Raw genomic sequence first — 22941 nt, 5'->3', positions numbered from 1 at the left:
TATGAAATATGTACTTGCAAGCAATGCCCACCTATTGACACACAAACAAGCTGTCAGGCAGAACTATTTATGTCACAGACTGCACACTGATTGCCGCAAGCTTTATTCTTTGACACAATTCCATCCTAACAGTGGCATCTCTCCCTTTCTTTTGTCACTCAGTCTCTCTCCTCTTGATCTTTCTCTCTTATACTCAAGATTCATAATATCATAGGGGATCATGGGTTTACACTGTTTCTAAAGTAATTGATAAACTATCCTGAAACATCAGCAATCATATCGTAAGAATATTCTGTGTAAAGTTTATTTACTATTGTTGTAAAATGATTTTGCATTAATGGACCTGAAATGCATTGCATGGTTAAATGGAAAAGTGACAGAAATAATGATAAGCCATTCAATAATGGGAGTCTGTTTGCAATTTATATTTGTAACTACTTTTAATTAGGACAATCTTGAAAATAACACTTTATTCATTATACTTTCTATCTCTTGTGCTTATATTTGGTCTAGAAAAATGAAACACCTAAAGGTGAACGATGGAAGTTTGTCCAATTTGAATGTTTTCCACTACATTTGTATTCCTTTCTCAGCATCTCTCTGTAAGATGACAGAAAGATGAAAATGTCTAGATAACTGGCGGTTGAATTCATTCCTACAAAGCATGTTGCATACCTTGGCATAGATATGGATACAGATGGTTAGCAAGACTATCAGTTAAAAAGATCCAACTTTGTGAGTAGTTTTTACAGTTCCAGTATATCGTTTGGAAAAGGCATGGCAGAATACACTGAAGAATGCATTTAAATACAATAAAATCTGTGAAGGTTCTCAGCAAACTGCAAGGAAATTAAGAAATGCCACTTGGTGCACTAACAGAAAACACAAAGAAACTTGAACACAGGTGTGCTGTGATACCTTTTATTGGACCAACATAGCATAGGTTTTGCAATTACTCAAACTTTTAGGCTAGCAAGGGCCATTTATCAGGATTTGTAGTTACCAGTGTTAAATACAATGATTAAATATAAATGTGTGCCTTCACAGTGAAGTACATAATTTATTTCCAACTGGATAAAATAGGCATTTGAAAAAAAAAAAATGTCAGTGTAAAAAAAATGTGAGTGCGTGTGTGTGTGTGTGTGTGTGTGTGTGTGTGTGTGTGTATCATGGTTTTCTAGTTTTAGACTCATGCAATCTCTGTCTCTTTATACTCATGAAATCTCTGTCTCTTTATCTGTCTGTCTCTTATACACACACACACACACACACACACACACACACACACACACACACACACACACACACACACACACACACACACACACACACACACACATGCATGCACACACACACACACACACACACACACACACACACACACACACACACACACACACACACACACACACAATCTCTGTGTCTTTGAGGTATAAAGTCATACTAAACATCCAAGGTGCACATTTTTCTTCACACTGGCATCTTCTCAAGTGTCATTTTTGCCAACTAGAAAAAAAAAGATCTACTTCCCTTTTTAGACACAAGTGGATATTTAAGAACCTTATCTAACATAATTAACTTGGGCGGCAGTGGTGGTGCAGCAGTTAGCATTGCCGCCTTACAACAAGATGTTCTCTGGTTCGATTCCCAGCTGGGGTGCCTTCTGTGCAGAGTCTACATGCCCTCCCTGTGGTCACGTGGGTTTCTTCTGGGTGCTCCGTTTTCCTCCCAAAGGCATGCTGTAGGTGGATTGGACACTCTAAATTGGTCCTAGGAGTGAGTGCGAGAGTGTGTGTGCCTTCTGTGGAAGGTTGGGTGCCAGGCTAGCAACTTGACACCGTAAAAACTCTACTGGCAATCATGAGCAAATAGGTGATCTGCTGTGGCAACCCCTAACCGGGAAAAAGCCAGAAGAAGAAGAATCTAACATCATTAACTTAATAACTCTTGATGAAGAGCTCTTTTTAGGCTGAAAGACTGAGTAATTGCAAAATCAATGTTAGCAATAAAAGGCATTACATAACATCTGTGCTCTAGTGTCTATTAGCAGGGTGTAGTGAACATGTTTAAAACTTCCCAGAGATATTCTTTAACATAACTTAGCTAATTCTTGGGAGATGCATTCATTTAAGGTGAAACTGCAATAAAGAAGCAAACTAGTTTGCATTATCAGTATGAGCAAGATTATGTTATTGATGACTTAAAGATAAAAGAAGGGAACATTAAACAGTGGACTTCTGTGCCGCACAAACCAACTGCCCATCTAGACATATATAATACATGCATGGATTATAATGTCTAAGATGATCAGGAAACCAGTAGGGTGCTTAAAGAAAAGGGATTTTACTCTGATGCAAAGGTAATACCATGGTATAAAGTCATAATTTAGTCTTTCTGAGACTACAGGAAATATTCTTTATGAATCAGAAGAAAATACAAGGAATAAATGCAACCTTCCCTTCTGTTCTTTTAGTGTCATAACAGTCTGCTCTTATCTCAGACTTCAATAGACAGTAATAGTTATGCTGCAGCAGTCAGGTGTTGGCCTGTTTGAATGATATACTGTACAAAGTCTGACTTTATACCTTAAAATTCAAAGACTTATTCTACTTCTTGCCAGACACAGGAACTGACCAACATGAAACATTTGCAGAATACACACAAACAATTCTCTTTACGTTGCAGTTGAGTTTATATGAATAAGAAATCAGCTGTGTCCCAATAAAGTCTATTCTCTCTGCAGGAAATGAAAAAAATAATAGGAAGTCTTGGTTTCTGTAGAAACACGTAGAGAAATTAAGATTCTTAAACATGATCCTTTTCATAACAGGTTATGCTTCTAACAAAGAGGTATCAACTTCACATAGCACTGGACTCAAAGATAACAGCATGGAACAGCTAGAATCAGTGTTCTATGAAGCTGATGAGGTCCTGTGGTATTATATTAGGGACAAGAAATCCAGTTAACTGTCTTTCTCTCTGTCTCATCTTCACTTCTTTGTGAGTCATAGCAGTGATCATTTTTATTTGTATTTTCATAAAATCTACTTCTGTTACTTCTAATTGTTCCATATCTAAAGTTCATAAACTCTGGCATGGCATTATTCACAGGATATAGATTTTGACTGCTATTTTGTTGAAAATGAAAGGTAAAACTTAAAAAAGAAACATAAAATATTATGTGTAAAACTGACTATAAGGGATTTGGGTAGCATACTGCATTATCTTAGTTGCACTTCTCTACCTTGTTGTTGAAGTAATATGCAGGTTAGGCCCCAAATGGGTCTGTAGATCAAACAAGAGAAGAGCAGTAGTATCAATCAGACACCAAAGAGATTCAACAGGAAAAGAGGTCAGAATCTTGGGGTATTGAAAGCAGTTAAGCAAGTCAGGTTGACCTCTTTGTTCATAGATAGGTACTAGGCTAGCTGCCCTTAAGCCATTTTAAACCTAGTCAATTGCCCTTTCAAAGGGGAGAATCAAACCCGTAGCTTGTGATTCCAAGTAATCACCTTAACCATTATTACTTGCAGGATCAAAAGAAGTGGTCAGACATTTCAGAACTACACAGCTGATCACCTCAGAATCCAGCTTTGTGTATTGGTAAGGTGATGTGTGTGTGTGTGTGTGTGTGTGTGTGTGTGTGTGTGTGTGTGTGTGTGTGTGTGTGTGGAGGGGGAGGGGTTCTGCTGCTGGAATGTTGAAAAGTCAGTTAATTGCATGTAAGATGCACTATTTGTGGGTCTGTTTATGCATGGGATAAGATTGCTTTATATATTTTAAGCATTAATTCCTTTGTGTATCAAATGAAAAGTTTGGGCTGTATAAAAGTAAAATAGTAAAATGCATATTTTAGGGCCTGGTCTTAGATAAGTCCAAATTTGAAGAGACTGTAGTTATAAAATAATTTGCGTACTTCCTGGTAAAGTATTTATTGTGACTGGTTAAATTACTTCAAATTAGTAAATACAGAAAGCAAAGAACAGGTGGTTGATTTATTTTACGGCAGCTTAAAGTAATCTGTGTTATGAACTGTAAATGTTGCTGTTAAATTATAGATGAACTTTTGATGCTGGTGCACTTGGTCACAGTTTTGCTGTGAGAAAATTAATTGTTACACTTAACATTTGAGGTTTTAATTATTTCTTTTAACTGATAAAGCAGTTACACTGTTATACTGTTATACATATGGATGTTTACTTACATAAGATGTTTAATAATGTTTGAATCTGGGGCTTATGAAGGTAATTATACATCTGGTTGTTAATAAGTTATCATTTTTTTCTTTATTTTTGCCCTGCTGAGGTTATCTTGGATTAAAGAACAATTGACAAGGCTACATGATGTTTACCTGTTAGTACGATGAACAGCAGCACGGACTGCATATGCATGCTGATGCTGTTCATCATACTTACATGGGTGCGAGCGTGTTTTCATGGCCAGCGACAGTGTTGGTGGCCTGGAAAAAATGTTGAGCAGCAACAGCACACGCAGTCAACAAACACGTCTGCCTATGGGCAAACCTGTTAAGCATGCTTGTGCAGATTGCACAAATAGCTGCATAGGGCAAATAATGCAAGTTGTACCAGGCAAGAAAAGTGTACTGAGTGTAATGTGCACAGAAATCTGGCATGGCTTAGTGGTAAATCACTATGTCTATGGTGTGCAGGGTCCTGGGTTCGAGCCTTGCAGAGGCTGTTTATTACCCCCACCATGGGCAACAATATCCTAGACCTAGTCATTACCAACATGAGTGACTGGTGTTCCACACCTGAAGTCAACTCCTTGTTGGTCCGATCCGACCATAAGCTAATCACCCTTGATAGCCACATCCCGCCCCCACACCCCATTAAGGAAACCATGGTTCTCCAAAGTCATCTTCATGCTTCTTAAGACAGAAGTGGTGAACTTCATGACACCCATGCAGATGGACAATGCAGTTACAACTGCTGAATCCTACACAAATGCACTCTATAAGCACTTACACGAGTGCATGGATTGTGCTATCCCAAACAGAACCAAGACGCTATCCTCCAAAAAAAAGGAAGCTAATCTGCTGGTCCCCTGCCATAAACAAACTGTACAACAGAAGGAAGAAACTGTTGCAAAAGAGAGTAAAATCCCATGAGTGGAGGAGCTCCCTGTTTAGCCTCAGTAAGAAGCTAACATCCCTTATAAGATCCTCCAAAGCTAGCTACGAAAACAAAATCGCCACTAATTCCAAGGACAACCACAAAGCATTCTATAGCTATGTCAAGAATCTCGATGGCAACACCCAGATCTGCTCTGAGTTACAGCACAAAGGCATGAAAATTACAGAACCAACTGATATTGCCAACATCCTGGCAGATAGGTTCAGTGCTAACTTTACCCCCCCCCCCAAAGGGCCTATATCTCTACAGGAAGAATGCAGAGTCCCTGTAATCACAACTAGGCAGGTAAAAGCTGCACTCTCTAAAGCCAAAAACACAGCATCCATGGGACCGGACAACATCCCAGGCTGCATTTTACACGAACATCAGAATGAACTGGCTCCCCACTTAAGCACCATGTTCAATAATAGCCTCGCATCAGGCTTTGTCTCCACTGAATGGTGCACAGCAACAGTTATCCCACTCCACAAAGGGGGAACCACCACTGATCCTGGGAACTATCGACATATTGGCCTGATGAGCCTGGTCTACAAGGCCATGGATTGTATCATCATAGAACTCATAAACAAAGACATTGGTAACCTCCAAACTCTGGATCCCACTCAGTTCGGGTTTGTGAAAGGCAGATCATGCCTCCTGAACCTGATCAACTTCTTTGAGGAAGTCACCAAAGCCGTAGATGAGGGTAAGGTGATCCACACAGCCTATATTGACCTCGCCAAGGCTTTCGGCACCATCCCCCATTCTGGAATTATAGCTAAACTCACTAAACTAGGTATAAATCCCTATGTCACAAGATGGGTTGCCAACTAGCTCACTGGCAGAACTCACACTGTAAAAGTTGCAGACTCCAAATCTGATGTCAAAGCAGTGACAAGTGGAGTACCACAGGGTTCCATCCTGAGACCTCTCCTGTTTGGTATCTACTTCTCTGAAGTACAGGCTAACACAGAAGCCCTCTAGCTAACAAAGTTCGCAGATGACTGAAAACAAGGAGCCATAGTCATGTCCCCAAATGATGTGGACATCCTACAGAAGGGCCTCACTGAGAGAGATGCCTGGTGTCAGAGCCATGGCCTCAAGCTCAATACCAACAAGTGCAGTGTCATCCCCTTTGGTAAAAACTCTGTACCCATGAACTACCACATAGGAAGCAATCTACTTAACACCGAATGTGTGATAAGAAACCTTGGGACCCAGGTGGACAGTAGTCTCTCCTTTGATAGTCACATCGCCACAGTAGTCAGGAAGTCCTTCTACATGGCACACCTCATCATAAAAGGGTTCTCATCCAGAAAAAAAGAGGTCATTGTTCCCCTCTACTCGACACTCATTAGACCCATTATAGAGTACAACGCCCCTTTTGGAATGTACTTCACAAGACATCTGCAGCAGCTGGAAAGGCCACAGAAGTACCTCACAAAGAGGATTACTGGCCTCAAACAAATGCCCTACACTGACCGCCTCAGAAAATTCCAGATTTACTTCATAGCATATCACCTACTCCGAGGTGATCTCTGCCTAACATATAAAGCTATGTCAAACCCAGAGCTGGTGGACATGCTACACCTAAAAAAATCCCAATCCCTCTGGGCTACACACTCTAGGGACCTAAACCTTGTCACCACAATAAATAGGACATGCTGGAGGGATAGATTCCTGTTCCAGAGACTTCCCATACTCTGGATCAGGCTACCCATCTATGTGAAGCAAAGTTCTTCATTAGTACTCTTCAAGAAAAATCTTGATGAGTGGATGGGAAATAGGAAATACACCCCGGGGATCACTTCTGTGTCTCTGCTCGACAGTGGCACAGGAAAATACCTTTCTTGGGTGGTGTAAGCCAACAAACCTTGTTGGCTAGGCTTACGTAGGCCCTTGGGCCAATAGCCTAGTACTTACCTATGAACCTATGAACCTAAATCAAACATATGAATACAGAAATAAGTAAGAGGGTAGGGAATGGCAAGGGCAACTACAAAAGATGGGTTACCACACAGGGCAAGTGTACTGAAAACAATGTGCACTGAAATCAAAGAGATGTATACAGAAATATGAAAGAGTAGTGGCTATAATATAGTCCCTATTTGTAAATTCCTGCATACACTGTTAGAATCTCCTTGTGTTCTGACTGTAGTGCATCTCAAGCAATCTGGAATTATATCGCTGGCAAGTATATTCCTTGGCACTTTAAATTTTCAGAGTTCTGCATTGTCTTAATTCTTTGCCTTACTGAATTATTTTATATATTTTCTGACTTTGTTTGCTGTTTTCTCATCTGTTCTGAAACTGGTTTTCTTCCTCACACCCACCCTATTCCTGTGTTGTTATTATAGCTGATGTCTTTGCAGTTGCCCACCCCTACTGTAAATTTGATCTGGGACACTCCTCCCAGTCTAGTGTTCATTCTATCTGATACAGAGAGAACATCTGAAAAGGCCAACCCACTTAGGGTCTTAACCTTGAATTATCTTCTGCTTCTCCTTTCTCCCTTTGCACTTTACTAACAAAAAAAATCTCTCTCCTTGTGTTCTGACTGAGTGTGCTTCTCATCTGATAAGTATATTTTTTGACACTTTTCAACTGTTCAAAGTTGAATTTAGTTCAAAATACATTTTGAATAAATTGCATTTACTTAAACTGTATTTGCCTTAATACTGCTACATACGCAAGAGTGCTAGCTTGTACTGTACTTAAATTGTTTTTAGTGCTGTTTTAGCTGCTTTCTGGAAAAAAAATTCTAAGCTTGTTTCCTGCCTTTCCTGTAACTAGTCTAGTCCAGATACAGATGTGCTGTATCCAGGACTGTTGGTAAGCTTCTGAGTCCACCAATCATTTCTGTGTTGGAGGGAAGCCTTCTAGATTATCAGTGGGAGTGATAAGTACTAGGTAGCCTATCTATCACAAGAGGAGTTGTTTTGGCCCAGAAATTGTAGATTATTGGCTGTCTGGGCAGTTTTTCCATCTCTTTCAACTTTCTAGTTTAAATTCCTGCATTTGTGCTTGTTTCCTACCTTTCCTGTAACAAGTCTAGTCCAGAAACAGATTTGCTGTATCCAGGACTTTTTGTAAGCTTCTGAGCCCCCCCCCAAGCCATTCTATGTTGGGGGGAAGCCTTCTAGCTTATCAGTGGAAGTGGTAAGCACTAAGTGGCTATCTACCACAAGAGAAGTGGCTTCTGGCCTAGAAATTGTAGTTTATTGGCTGTTTGGGCAGTTTTTTCCATTTTTTCAAATTTCAGTTTTAAAAGCCCACATCTGTGCTTGTTTCTCACCTTTCCTGTAACTAGGCTAGTCAAGATACATATTTGCTGTATCCATGACTGTTGTAAGCTTCTGAGCGGTGCCAAAGTCTACTCTTCAATTTCCCTTAGATCTGTTAGGTCTCTCTTCTCCTGCACTTTTACTAGCTTATTAGTTTAGCACTCTACCAGACTTCTTGTAGCAATTATTGTAGCACACAAAAGTTTTACCAGCACTAAATGTTCTACAAGGAAACAGCTCCAGTACTTATTATTAATGCCCACCCCTGCAAGCATGTTTAAAGGTCAGTTCCCTGTACTTTCTCCTATTAACCTGTTGAACTTGGGCATCCTGAGCCAATCCAGCAACTGCCTCATATACACTGACAACCCTCTCCTCTTACCTCTCAACACTCAGACTTGTGAGAGATGCACTTATATATCTAAACTAGAAGCCATGCACTCTCTAGCTAAGACCGGAATAGCTAGTCAAAAGGAGAAGGTCAACACTTGCACCACACCACATGGAACACATAGCCCTCCAGAACACACGCCAGCACTGTCTTCACATAAAAGCACAAACCACACACCCACAGTTGCTGAGGCTCTCAATAAATATCTACACAAACAGCAGAGACCTCCAAGTCAGAAACGCACTCGACCACAACACAACCCTAATCATGAGACATATAACTCTCCTAAACAGCATACCACTCAACCAAAGCCCCTATGGCAAAACAGCATGCCCAGCACATTAGTCATAGGTGACTCGATAGTGAGGCACACTGATGTCACACTCACTAGGTTGAATAAGGAGTAAGTAACAGTCAGCTGCCTATCAGGCACCAGGATCCTCCACATAATGCATGCACTCAGGTCCCTCAACAACAGGTACAAATATGACTCTGTCATTGTACATGTGGGTGTGAATGACCTAAGACGCACCTCCTTGGACTACATGAAAAGAGACATGGTAGAGCTCTCAGATTATGCAGCCCAGGTGGGTATGACCCTAGCCCTGAGCAGCATCCTGCCATCACCCAGAATGTTACCACAGTACAAGCAGAAAATTATTGATTTCAACAATTGGCTAAGTATCTGGTGTCATTCCAAGGGGGTCCAGTATCTGTCTGCCTGGGATGATATGATTGGCAGACCTCGATGCTTTGCCAGAGATGGCCTGCATCTGTCGCCCCTGGGCTTCCTGATACTGGCTAAGGCTTTTGCCTCCCATATAGTGCCTTTTTTTAGGCTGTGTTCCAAAGACCAAATTACCACTGTAACCACTACAAACAAATGCAATCTGAAGGTCATGTTGCTGAACGCTAGAAGTCTAAATCTCAAAATGCACTCATTCAAAGCACTCCTTAAAATGGAGAACATCAACATCTGTGCTGTAACAGGGACTTGGTTCAAGGCAGCAAAAAACACCCCTGCACTACCAGGCTATAACTCATTCCACACCTTCCGGCCCCAGAACTTGGACCAAAGTTCCAAATGTGGTGGTATTTCCATATTCATAAAGGATGCACACACCTCCAGACTGGTAGCCCAACATAATGCATCTGAGATACTTCAGCTGCAGCTAACATTGGGTAAGACAGCGATTCAGGTTGTAGCATGCTCTAGGTTCCCAACCATGTCCCAAGACTCACACTCCATGTTGCTAAGCACCCTCAGGAATATTGGGGCCAACCTAATATTCTCATACTGGGCGACTTCAACTACCCCTCCATTAACTGTGAAAACTACTCATGTACCATTACACTTGCCCAATGCTTTATGGAATTCATTAATTCCAGTGCCCTGGACCAGCTCATTCTTACCCCCAACTGAGGTAGCAACATCCTTGACCTGGTCATAACTAACATGGGTGACCATTGCTCTACACCAGTAGTCAACTCCTCCCTGGTTAGATCCAACCACAAACTGATCACCTTGGAAATCCACATCGCTCCCACCCACCCACCCCACAAAGGTAACCACCATGAAAAACTTCTCCAAAGCTAACTTTGGGCTCCTAAAAACAGAGGTGGCAAACTTCAAGGCACCCATGCAAATGGGGAATAGTTGTATGACTGCCGAATCATGCACCAATACACTGTACGAACATGTACACAAATGCATGGATCTCATCATACCCAATAGAACCAAGACTCTCTCCTCAAAAAAAGGGAAGCTAATCTGGTGGTCCTCTGCCATAAACAAACTCTACAACAGAAGGAGGAAACTGATGCAGAATAAGGTGAAGTCCCAAGACCAGAAGAACCTCCTTAACATCCTCAACAAATGGTTGAGATCCCTCATCAAATCCTCTAAAGATAGCTATGAAAGCAGAATTGAAGAAGATAATAAAGACAACCATAAGGCCTTCAATAGTTATGTAAAGAATCTCCACGGCAATATCTTGATTTGCTCTTAGCTAGAGCTACTGGACAATGGTACCTCCTACACCGAGCCAACAGATATTGACAATATACTGCTTGACAGATTCAGTGCCAACTTTACCCCCACCCCCCAAAGGACCAATCACAATATCAGTAGATTGCCAGGCACCCAGTATTACTGCTGCACAGGTTAAAACAGCACTGTCCAAGGCCCAGAATACAGCTTCTATGGAACCTGACAATATCCCCGGCTGTGTTCTACATGAACTACAGAGTGAACTGGCACCTCACCTGTGTGCCCTGTTCAATCACAGCCTCACCTCAGACAAAGTTCACAGATGATTGCAAGTTGGGAGCTATTATTAACTCCAAAAAAAAACACAACAACTAAACGCAAATCATGATAACAAACCACTCAACACCAGGGATACTCTGGAAAAAAGCTTAGCTTTACTGGTGTATCTGGTACCTCGGCTTTCGCCTTCAAGGAATATTTTTTACACACAAGCAGCTCTTCTTTTTATACACCACATAATAGAATAATTAACATCCATTAACTATAAATACTTCACATTTAATATAATTGACTTTAGATATATATCTCTTAAAAGCGCCATTGGACCATTTGACGTTTCCTTCCCATATACATAATAAATTCATTAATAATCAATTTCAAACTAATATTTTCTTGCGTACATATAATTTTAAATAAGAAGTAATTAATTGTATTATGCTAAACTCTGAATCTACCAACTTCTATATATACATAAATAAATTACTTCCACAGAATTTAAAAATAAATGTATATGCACATACTAAAACAATGGTATAATACACAGAAATCACATTTTTAGAAAAAACTTTTTTTTTTTTACATTTTAAAGCATTTCTTAACATTTTTTAACATTCTATTACCCCTACCCTATGTTCAAATTAATGTCAAGATTTAATCCCCTAGGGCAAAGGATACCAAAATTAGTAATGCATTTAGTTTCCATTTGTGTCAGTTTATGTGTAAATGAATCCCCTTGACAAAAATAGGGTTTGGCTAACACACAGTAAAACAAAGAAGCGTCAAAATCTTCATGACATGTGACAAAATGTTCTGTGACTGGGTTCTCTAACCTATGCCTCCTAATGTCACCCATATGTTCCATAATTCTTTTCTTCACAGCCCTTTTGGTCTGCCCAATGTGCCATTTTACTGAGGGACATCCACATCCTACTATATAAACTGCCCCCCTAGTCTCACAATTGTTATAATCCACTGCCTTATAAATTCTACCATTAATTAAGTTTCCATCTAAATTCCTGATATTATTACACACCTTACATCTCCCACATGGAAAACTACCTTTCCTACTTTGTTCTTTGGCCATTTTCCCAATGGATAACAATTCCCTTAAGTTTTTAAATCTACTGTAGGAAAAAAAAAATCACTCTATCAGGGAAAATGTCCTTCAGCTTCTCATCATTGAATGTTATAGGCCAAAACCTATGGAGTAATCCTTTAAGAATTTCTGACGAAGGAGAATATCTATTCACAAAGAATAACCTATCTTGGTCCTCATCCTTGTTCCATTCGTTACTCTCCCCATCTACGTAGGTTGCTTCTCTGTGTCTCTCACCGTGTGTCAATCCCAGTTTCCTAAACACTTTATTTTCAGCCTTATTTAATAATTCAAAATTGTAATCTATAATTAACAACTTGTTCCTAACCCTCCCAAACTCATAACCCAGCCTGCCTTTATCTGAAGTGTTATTTGCTATCCTCAAATATTCACCATACGATAATGAGGGTAACAAATGTGGAGTGTGCATACTGTCCGCTCTAAGAAAATTATTTACTGTAGTAGCCTTGGAGAAAGGTTTACACTCTAAATTACCTTCTTTACCCACATAAAATTCCAAATCTAAATATTGTACCTTCTCCCTGCTGGTATTATATGTAAATTGTAACCCAGACCTATTATTATGCAAGTCCTGCATAAAATCTTGAAATTCAAGCATATCACTCTTACAGATAAATATGAGATTGTCTATGTATCTCTTGAATAATACAACTTTCTGCTTGTAGAACTCTGTATTGTATACATAGGCCATCTCAAAGTAGTTCATAAACAGGATTTTATATGCGGGGGCATATGATGCCCCCATGGCTGTACCTTCCTTTTGCAAAAAATACTGACTGTCAAAACAGAAACTGTTAAGTGTGAGGGAAAATGCTAACAATTGTGTGTATGTGGACCCTCCCCATCATAAATCTAACTGTTTCCAAACCCCATTTATTCTTTATATTAGTATATAAAGAATTAACATCCACACATGCCCAACAGTAGTCCTGGGGCCATTCCATACCTACAACAATGTCTGCCAACTCCTTTCCATTCTTTATATGTGACATCACTCTAGTCAAATCAACTTTCAGTTGGCTATCCAAAAACATACCTACATTCTGTAGATAAGCTCCCCTACCTGACACTATGGGCCTTCCTGGTGGATTCTGAATGTTTTTATGTATTTTCGGTATTACTTTAAATACCGCATCCTTGGGGTTTTTGATATGCAATTTTTTAACCTCCAAAGCATTAAGGAAGCCTAATCTTTCCCCTCTCTCCAGAATTTCCAGCAGTGAACAATTAAATTCCTTTACCAGATTGTAGGATAACAATTCATATACCACTGTGTCCCCCAACAAAATCATGGCCCATACTATTTTATTGTTGTTTAGTCATGAGCACCCAATTCCCTCCTTTATCTGCCTGTAAAAATGTGTACCTTCCATTATTTGATCTAAGATGTAATGTCTCCCACTGCTCCTTTGTTAGATTGAACTGTGTATTGCCAATATACTAGCTGACAGATTCAGTGCCAACTTTACCCCTCCCCCCCAAAGGACCAATCACAATGCCAGTAGATTGCCAGGCACCCAGTATTACTGCTGCACAGATTAGAACAACACTGTCCAAGGCCAAGAATACAGCTTTTATGGGACCTAACAATATCCCCAGCTGTGTTCTACATAAACTACAGAGTGAACAGGCACTTCACCTGTGTGCCCTGTTCAATCACAGCCTCAACTCAGGCTTTGTCCCTAACAAATGGCGCACTGCTACAGTCATCACTCTACAAAAGAGCAGAGTGACTACAGACCCTGGTAACTATCGCCCCCATTTGCCTGATGAGTCTGATATGCAAAGCTATGGAACCCACCATCATGGACCTAATAAACAAGGATATAGGGAATTTCCAAATTCTGGATCCTACACAGGTTGGTTTGGTGAAGGTTAGATCAAGCTTGGTTGACTTCTTTGAGTCAGTCACCAGAGCAGTGGATGAAGGCAAGGTGGTTCATACAGCCTCCATTGATCTGGCCAAGGGCTTTCATACCATTCCCCACTCAGGAATCATAGAAAAACTCACTAAGCTAAGCATAAACCTCTATACCACTAGGTGGGTCGCAAACTGGCTCACAGATAGAACCCATAGCGTGAAAGTAGCTGACTCCAAGTCAGACTGTTGACCAGTCACGAGTGGAGTCCCACAGGGTTCCATCCTGGGTCCTCTCCTGTTTGGTATCTACTTCTCTGAAGTCCAGGCCAATATTGGAGGGATGCTGGCTGACAAAGTTCACAGATGATTGCAAGTTGGGAGCTATTATTAACTCCCCAAGTGATGTTGACATCCTACAGAAAGGCCTCAATGAGACCAATGACTGGTGGCAGAACCATGGCCTTAAGCTCAATGCCAAAAAATGTGTTGTCATCCCCCTTGGGAAAAACCCATTTCCCTTGAATTACCACATTGATGGTAGTCCACTGAACACAGAAGGTGTTATAAGAGATCTATGAACACAGGTCGCCAACAACCTCTCTTTTGACCGCCAGATTGCCACTGTGGTCAGAAAGTCTTTCTATGTGGCACATCTCATTACTAAGGGTTTTGCATCCAGGAAGAAAGAAGTCATTGTCTCCCTCTACTCTTCCCTCCTTAAGCCAATCATTGAGTACAATCCCCCATTTGGCATGTACCTCACTAGACACCTGCAACAACTGGAGAGGCCACAAAAGTACCTCACAAAGCGGATCCTAGGTTGTAAACACATCCTATATGGACATACTAAAAAAACTCCAACTATTCTGTGTCTCATATCGCCTAATTAGAGGCAATCTCTGCTTGACTTACAAAGCCATGTCTGACCCAGCTCTGTTAGAAATGCTACATCTAAAGAAACCCCAATTCCTCCACACCACACACTCTAGAGACCTCAACCTCATTACCACAATCAACAGAGCATGCTGGAGTGACAGGTTCATAACCCAGAGATTGCCCATGCTATGGAATAGACTTCCCATACATGTCAAGCAGACCACCTCACTGGGCCTCTTCAAGACAAATCTTGATGAGTGGATGGGAAATAGAAAATTCACCCTGGGGATCACTCCAGTGGCTCTACTTGACAGAGGAACTAGGAACTAAGGTCAGGTGGCATGATGCCAGGGTAATCCTATGGGCTAGGCTTGTAAAGGCTCCAGGGCCATTAGCCTAGTACACACCTATAAACTTATATGTTCACATTATTGTAAGGTAATTGATGTGAATCTGCTTATGGCATGAAGAAAATTTTGTAATAAAATTTTGCAAGACTTACGTCATAATAATTAATGGTGGTCACAGTTCCTGAGAAAATATTATGTGACATATGAATGTCATTAACAAGCTGAGTTGAGATGACAGTTTGCAAGGACTGTACATATATTATGAGATGTTTGCATTGTGTGCAGTCCATCAATATAACATGTTGGAAAATAGGAATGGTTTAGAAGCCAGAATCTCCCATAGCAAGAATTGAGCCCATCCCATGAAAGCTATCACTGACCTGTGTATTCACTGCATATACCACAGAAATAGGCCTAACACATATAATATGAGGATCAACCACAAAGGGAATTATGCACTTCAATATTCTAATGATTATGCATCCCATATGGAAGTGTGTGTCTGTGTGTGTAGTGACACAAATGTTGGAGCAGAGCGTAACATATGTAATATCCTTGTGTAAGGCACTACTGCCTGACATAGTTAATTTGCAGACAGATAAGAATAGATGCAAAAAACACACTATGATGCAATGTGTTCCCCAGAGCTGTGTATTATCAGCATGTGCCACAGGAGGTAGCAATGGGTATTGTCAGTAACAAATGCAATTAATGCATGAATTAAGAAAGCATCCCTTATAATGAATATCATATCAGCATGTCAGACTGATGACAATTACATGTGTATGCTTGTGAACACGCAATTGTGATCAGCCCTAAATCGATGTTCTGTGGTCAAGAAATGTTTCTGTGTATGTTTGCATACATACTACCCAAAAACTGAAGCACACTCTTGTACACACCGTACTCAATGCATGTGTCACAGTAGCACTTTCCCCGTGACATTGGCAGAACAAATGCCTACTGCCATGAAATCCAAAACTACATTCACATGTGTCCATGCAACATATCAAGGGAGAAGACTGATGTGATGTAATGGTTGTTGCATGACTTCAGTACATTCCCACAAAAGGAATTCTTATGCAAACTGTACAACTCCTTCAACTAACAATATGTTTGTTATTTTTATGTGCCACAGTGGAACTGTTATCACAGCAGAAGAATGCCACCTATCTGAAGATATTCGATAGGCTGTACTTTATTTGCCCATAATTTTTATCCGCTAAAATGGATGTGCGGGGCCTCTGCCACTGTCTATACATACAGATTACAGTTGTGGGAGGTGTTTTTCCTGCAGAACATTTAAGGACACAAATGCTTACAGTCACTCAATGCTGGTTTGGGACACTTGCCTAAGCACCGAGAAATTCAACACCATAGTGGGATCAATGAATGTGCCATAGTATAAGTGCATCGCCAGTTGTCATATATGTGGTTATGTGAAGCATTACACCATTTGTATGAATCAAGGAATATGTATCACTGTAATTATTTAGCAAGAATCTTGCTGAATATCAGACAGCATTGCCTGATTCTAGGCATACCCAAGCACACCTATAGCTCCCTGCTACATATGTATTAATTTCTTAAATTAATCTTAGTTTTAAAACTCAGCATATCTTTTAGACTAATTTAAATGTCTCTTTTAAGTATTTTATGAATGAAAGTTGCTATCAAGGGGTTGTCCCTTGAAGGTGGCTTGGTATTCACATGTTGTGGTCACATAATGAGGTTTCTTGCATTCGACTGGCCGAAGCAGTGCTTTTAAAGAGGACGTTTTTTTCATGCATTTTATTTGATGACATTTTTAAGTTTTAGATGAAAGCACTCATGTATTCAAGTATTTTTGAATTAAAGGATTAAACTTTTGAAGGATACAGTCTATTTTGTTTACCCTACAGTCCAGATATTTTGCTTCAGTGTGCCACTTCTTTCCTAGAAGTATAAGAATTATCAACAGTGGTGAAAAAAGAGATGCTAGAACACATGTTCACGATGTGCTATATGGCTGTTTAATCCTACTATACTTCCTCCATTTAATGTTTCTCCATTGGGTTTATTTATTTACAACAAAAAAGATGCAGAATGAGCATTGTTTTACAATTTCTGTCTTACATGTAATCTATGAAGCATTGATGAAAAAATAAACTAGAGAGTGGTATTCAACTTTGGATGATGGTATCAAGGTCAAACTGGTGGCAGAGTACAAGTGCCTTGCATGGATAGACATGCAGGATACTTTTTGTTTGCTCCTATTTCCTAGGTGAGATTGGCTTGGGGAGGGGGGGGTAGAGTTAAGGTTGATGAACTTATATGACAAACCATGCTTATGAAATGAGCAGCAACCAGCACAGCCTTTGGGATGTTTAGTGTGACTTTGCCCTGGAATTTGGAATCCAGGGATTTTGTCAGAAGAGCAGCTATTATTTGAAAATTTTTCTGATCAAATGGGGTTAGGGGGAAACTCACCATGGAATGCTAATTTTTTAAGAGCTTTCTCAGGAATTAGAGTTCTATTTGGAACAGGACAAGTTGGACAATCAAACTAAAACTCTGATATTTCCTGTTTTGGAAACAGATGTTCCATCCCAGCCTACGGGAAACTTTATCCTTGAAAGACAAAGACACGAGTGGCTGGAGGAAAGCAAGGATAGGTAAGGTTAATGATCCTTGAGGCTGCTTAGTTTTGCCTGCAGAGTAGTATTTACAGGCATAGCATTTTCTTGGGACTTTAGTGAGTTTGTTAAAAGGGGAAAAACAGAAAAATCACAAAGTGAGTGTAGTTAAGCAGGTGAGAGACAATTTGATGAATATGTGCAGAGTTTGTTTGGCACTACAACAGGGTACTTTTTTTTGTTAAGAAAGCTGAACAGAAAGTAGATCAAGAGGTTTACATAGAATCATCAGACACACTTGGGATGGGTGCATTTTCAATGGACAATCGATCTTTTGTCCCTGAACCTCAGAAATAGATAGAGGTTAAGTTTGTAAGAGATATTACCTTCTTGAAACTCATACCACTGTGGGTAGAAATAGCTGAAAGGTACTGCTCAACTAATGATAGACAACTGTGTTTCTACTGGACAAGTAGAAGGAGATGTGCATATTGAACAGGAGACTGAAAAATCTGCTTGGGTGCAGTTTTTTTTTTTTTAATATTAGTTTTATGGAGGTTAGGGAATTAATATGTTTTTCTTGACACATTACAATCCAAGTAAACTCAATAAGGTGGCTAAAAATGTGTGCACGTTTCAGGCCTTGCCTGCAGAGGTGAATCAGTTCCAGTTAGTGATGTCGCCAGGAGTTGAAGGAAGTTATAGAACGCATGCAATTGTGTTGATAATAGAGTTGTGATGTCATGATAACAACAGTGTTTATAATGGGCCTGTTGTGCAAACACTACAACAAAAAGAAGTGTAGCCATCTACTGACCTGCTATTGAGGTATTTACTTCACAGCTGGGGGCAAGAAAAAACAGTGAGAACAATCCAAGTGAATTAGGCTGTCTTGATGATTGCTTTTCAGGCAAAGGGTGTAATAACCTTCTGAAAATATTGAATAGCTGGGAAAGAATAGCTGGGAAACTTTTCATTAGAAGCAAATGATAAGTAAAGACCTGTGCCAGATGCTTTTAGAAAGTTTATACAAAATTAGTCATGGTTACACAAGGTATTCTATTCTTTAGGAGTTGTCATTGGCACTAATTTGAACTGATTTTGAAGACAGATGTGTAGGATAGGCATTAATCCCTATCATTTTCAACTTCTTCCTATAGGATGAGACGGATTATTAATTTAGGTAGAGAAGGGCATTGGAGGCTGTGATGACCCTCCACTTGACCAGTAATCAAGGAGCCTCAATCCTCATCACTGGCAACAGTGGGGGATGTTCACTGGCAGGATAACAGGTACACACACAGTATTTCCAGATGCAGCTCTCTGCATCAAGTGCAATTTCCCTTAAGAGCACACAGAGACCACAAACAGTCTGGAGCTGGTTTCTCCCTCTTCCTCCAGATCCCCAATAAGACTCCCCACTGGCATAGCTTTAGAGTTGAGATCTCAGCTGACTGACCAAACCAAGATGTCCAGCACCCTCTCTGTCCAACCAGTGCTTCGTGTCCCTGCCCACATAGCTGACACATACACTCTTTGAGGTTTGATTTACACACACACACACACACACACACACACACACACACACACACACACACACACACACACACACCTGGGAAAGGCTGACACAGGTTTACTAACTATGCCTCCTTCTGCACAGTCTATCAGGTAGTTTCCACTGCCACCAGTCACTCCTTATCAGCTGCTTTAAGGCCCTTAACAAACGGTGTCCAGTCACTGTATAATATTAATACAAATACGAATACAAAGGGTAGTTTGATCAAGAGCAAGGCTATTAGAGTGACCCACACAGTGTCACCAAATAAATATGGAAGTACTCTCAAAACTTAAATATCTCTGCACAGATCAACCACAATGAAAGGTTTAAATATATTTAATAATAAATAAAATATAAGACAATACTAAATATATAGTCACAGTGACAACAGAGTTCAAAACCACAGGAAATATTTAAAACAACATTGCTGGACAGTCTCAAATAAATAAAGAAAAATATCTAAACTAAGCTTCACTAATAATTAATTAAGTAATTGTGAGGTGATGTTCAGCGAAGAGTTAAGACAGGCACTGGGTGGCAGTGAAGAGTTACCGAATAGCTGGGTAACTACAGCAGAGCTAGTAAGAGAGATAGCTAGAAAGGTGTGGTGTGTCATCTGGAAAGAGGAAGGAAGACAAGGAGACCTGGTGGTGGAATGAAGATGTACAGGAGACTATACAGCGAAAGAGGCTGGTGAAGAAGAAGTAGGATTGTCAGAGAGATGAAGAAAGTAGACAAGAGTATAAGGAGATAAGGTGCATGGCAAAGAGAGAGATGGTGAAGGCTAAGGATAAGGTGTATGATGAGTTGTATAAAAGGTTGGACACTAAGGAGGGAGAAAAGGACCTGTACCGATTGGCTAGACAGAAGGACCGAGCTAGTAAAGATGTGCAGTAGGTAAGGGTGATAAAAGATAATGAGGGAAATGTACTCACAAGCGAGGAGAGTGTGTTGAGCAGATGGAAAGAGTACTTTGAGGGGTTGATGAATGAAGAGAACGAGAGGGAGAGAAGGTTGGATGATGTGTGGATAGTGAATCATGAAGTGCAGTGGATTAGCAAGGAGGAAGTAAGGATAACTATGAAGAGGATGAAGAATGGAAAGGCTGCTGGTCCAGATGACATGCCTGTGGAAGCATGGAGGTGTTTAGGTGAAATGGCAGTGGAGTTTTTAACTAGATTGTTTAATGAAATCTTGGAAAGTGAGGGGGATGCCTGAGGAATGGAGAAAAAGTGTTTTGGTACTGATTTTTAAGAATAAGGGTGATGTGCAGAGCTGTAGTAACTACAAAGGGATTAAACTGATCAGTCACAGCATGAAGTTATATGAAAGAGTAGTGGAAGCTAGGTTAAGAAGGGAGGTGATGATTAGTGATCAGCAGTATGGTTTCATGCCAGGAAAGAGCACTACAGATGCAATGTTTGCTCTGAAAGTGTTGATGGAGAAGTACAGATAAGGTCAGAAGGAGCTGCATTGTGTCTTTGTGGATTTAGAGAAAGCATTATGATAGGGTGTCTTGAGAGGAGTTGTGGTATTGTATGAGGAAGTTGGGAGTTGCAGAGAAGTATGTAAGAATGGTACAGGATATGTACAAGGGTAGTGTGACAGCGGTGAGGTCTGTGGTGGGAGTGACAGATGCATTTAAGGTGGAGGTGGGATTACATCAAGGATCAGCCCTGAGCCCTTTCTTATTTGCAATGGTGATGGACAGGTTGACAGACGAGATCAGACAGGAGTCCCCGTGAACTATGAAGTTTGCAGATGACATTGTGATCTATAGTGAGAGTAGAGAACAGGTGGAGGAGACCCTGAAGAGGTGGAGATATGCTCTAGAGAGAAGAGGAATGAAGATCAGCTGGACTAAGGCAGAATATATGTGTGTGAATGAGAGGGAGGATAGAGGAATGGTGAGGATGCAAGGAGTAGAGGTGGCGAAGGTGGATGAGTTTAAGTACTTGGGATCAACAGTTTAGAGTAATGGTGAGTGTGGAAGAGAGGTGAAGAAGAGAGTACAAGCAGGATGGAGTGAGTGGAGAAGAGTTCCAGGAGTGATTTGTGACAGGCGAGTACCAGTAAGAGTGAAAGGGAAGGTCTACAAGAGGGTAGTGAGGCCAGCTATGTTATATGGGTTGGCAACAGTGGCATTGACAAAAAGGCAGGAGTCAGAGCTTGATGTGGCAAAGCTGAAGATGTTAAAATTTTTACTGGGTGTGACGAGGATGGACAGGATTAGGAATAAGTATATTAGAGGGTCAGCCCAGGTTGGAAGGTTTGGAGACAAAGCCAAAGATGCAAGATTACGCTGGTTTGGACATGTGCTGAGGAGGGATGCAGAGTACATTGGGAAAAACATGCTAAGGATGAAGCTGCAGGTAACAGGAAAAGAGGGAGGCCTAAGATAAGGTTTATGGATGTGGTGAGAGAGGACATGCAGGTGGTTGGTGTGACAGAGCAAGATGCAAAGGACAGGAAAAATGGAAACAGTTGATCTGCTGTGGCGAACCCTAATGGGAGCAGATGAAAGAAAAAGAAGCAGATTACTATATTCCTGACTGAATCTAACAGAATTATACTATAACCTAAGAACTTAATAATAGAGCAAGGCAGATGTGCTGAATGGATCTTCTAGTTGTTGTCAGGTCCAAGACCGAATGTAGAATGTTCTGTCTCACTAAGAGACTTCTCAAATTAATATCTAAAATAGTACTGTTGGGATAGCTTGCAGAATGACATAATTTCTGGTCATCTGACTTCTAGTTTCTATGAGAAAACCCCCATTACTAGAAGTTGGCAGCATTTACCATATACCTGTAAAAATATACAGACAAGGGCATTTCCTCAGATCTTTGGCAGATGTTGGAAGTCACAAAACAATTGCATTCCTTCAGGTTTCAAAAGTAGCAATTAGTTCACTCCAAGGACAATAGAGAAAGCTTCCTAGCACAAACTCTGTGTCTCTAACTGCATTGAAAACTAGAGAGGTAGCCCCTTTTTTGCATCCTATAAAGTAATTTAATTTTGGATATTTTTCTAAAGTTTACTAGACTGAGGTTAACCCCCTGTATCCCAGTTTCCACTCTTTATATATATATATATATATATATATATATATATATATATATATATATATATATATTTAAACAGTCACAATAGTGCATGTACATTTTTGTTCTCTTCCAGTATCGCATACTGTGTATACATTTTAAACACAACACTTTTACAAATACCTTTGCAGCACAAATATCTGTATAGAGCAGTTTGATATACACATGATATATATTTCTAATACATTTGTAACACAAACATCTTGTATAAATCATTTTGATATTCATCAATGACATATAATTATTTACAAAATTCCAGCCAGCTGTACTGGCAGTATCTCCTTTCATCACAGAGACAATCAAGGGGAGTGGCATATGGCTATGTAAGGCTTATTTTAAAAAGATAATTAGGAAGACAGAAAGTGCAGAGACAAATGATACAGC

The sequence above is a fragment of the Protopterus annectens genome, chromosome 17.part0, assembly GCF_019279795.1.
Source record: "Protopterus annectens isolate FY-2018-M chromosome 17.part0, PAN1.0, whole genome shotgun sequence".
In the NCBI taxonomy this organism is placed as follows: domain Eukaryota; kingdom Metazoa; phylum Chordata; order Ceratodontiformes; family Protopteridae; genus Protopterus; species Protopterus annectens.
Note: the sequence above shows the minus strand (reverse complement) of the source record.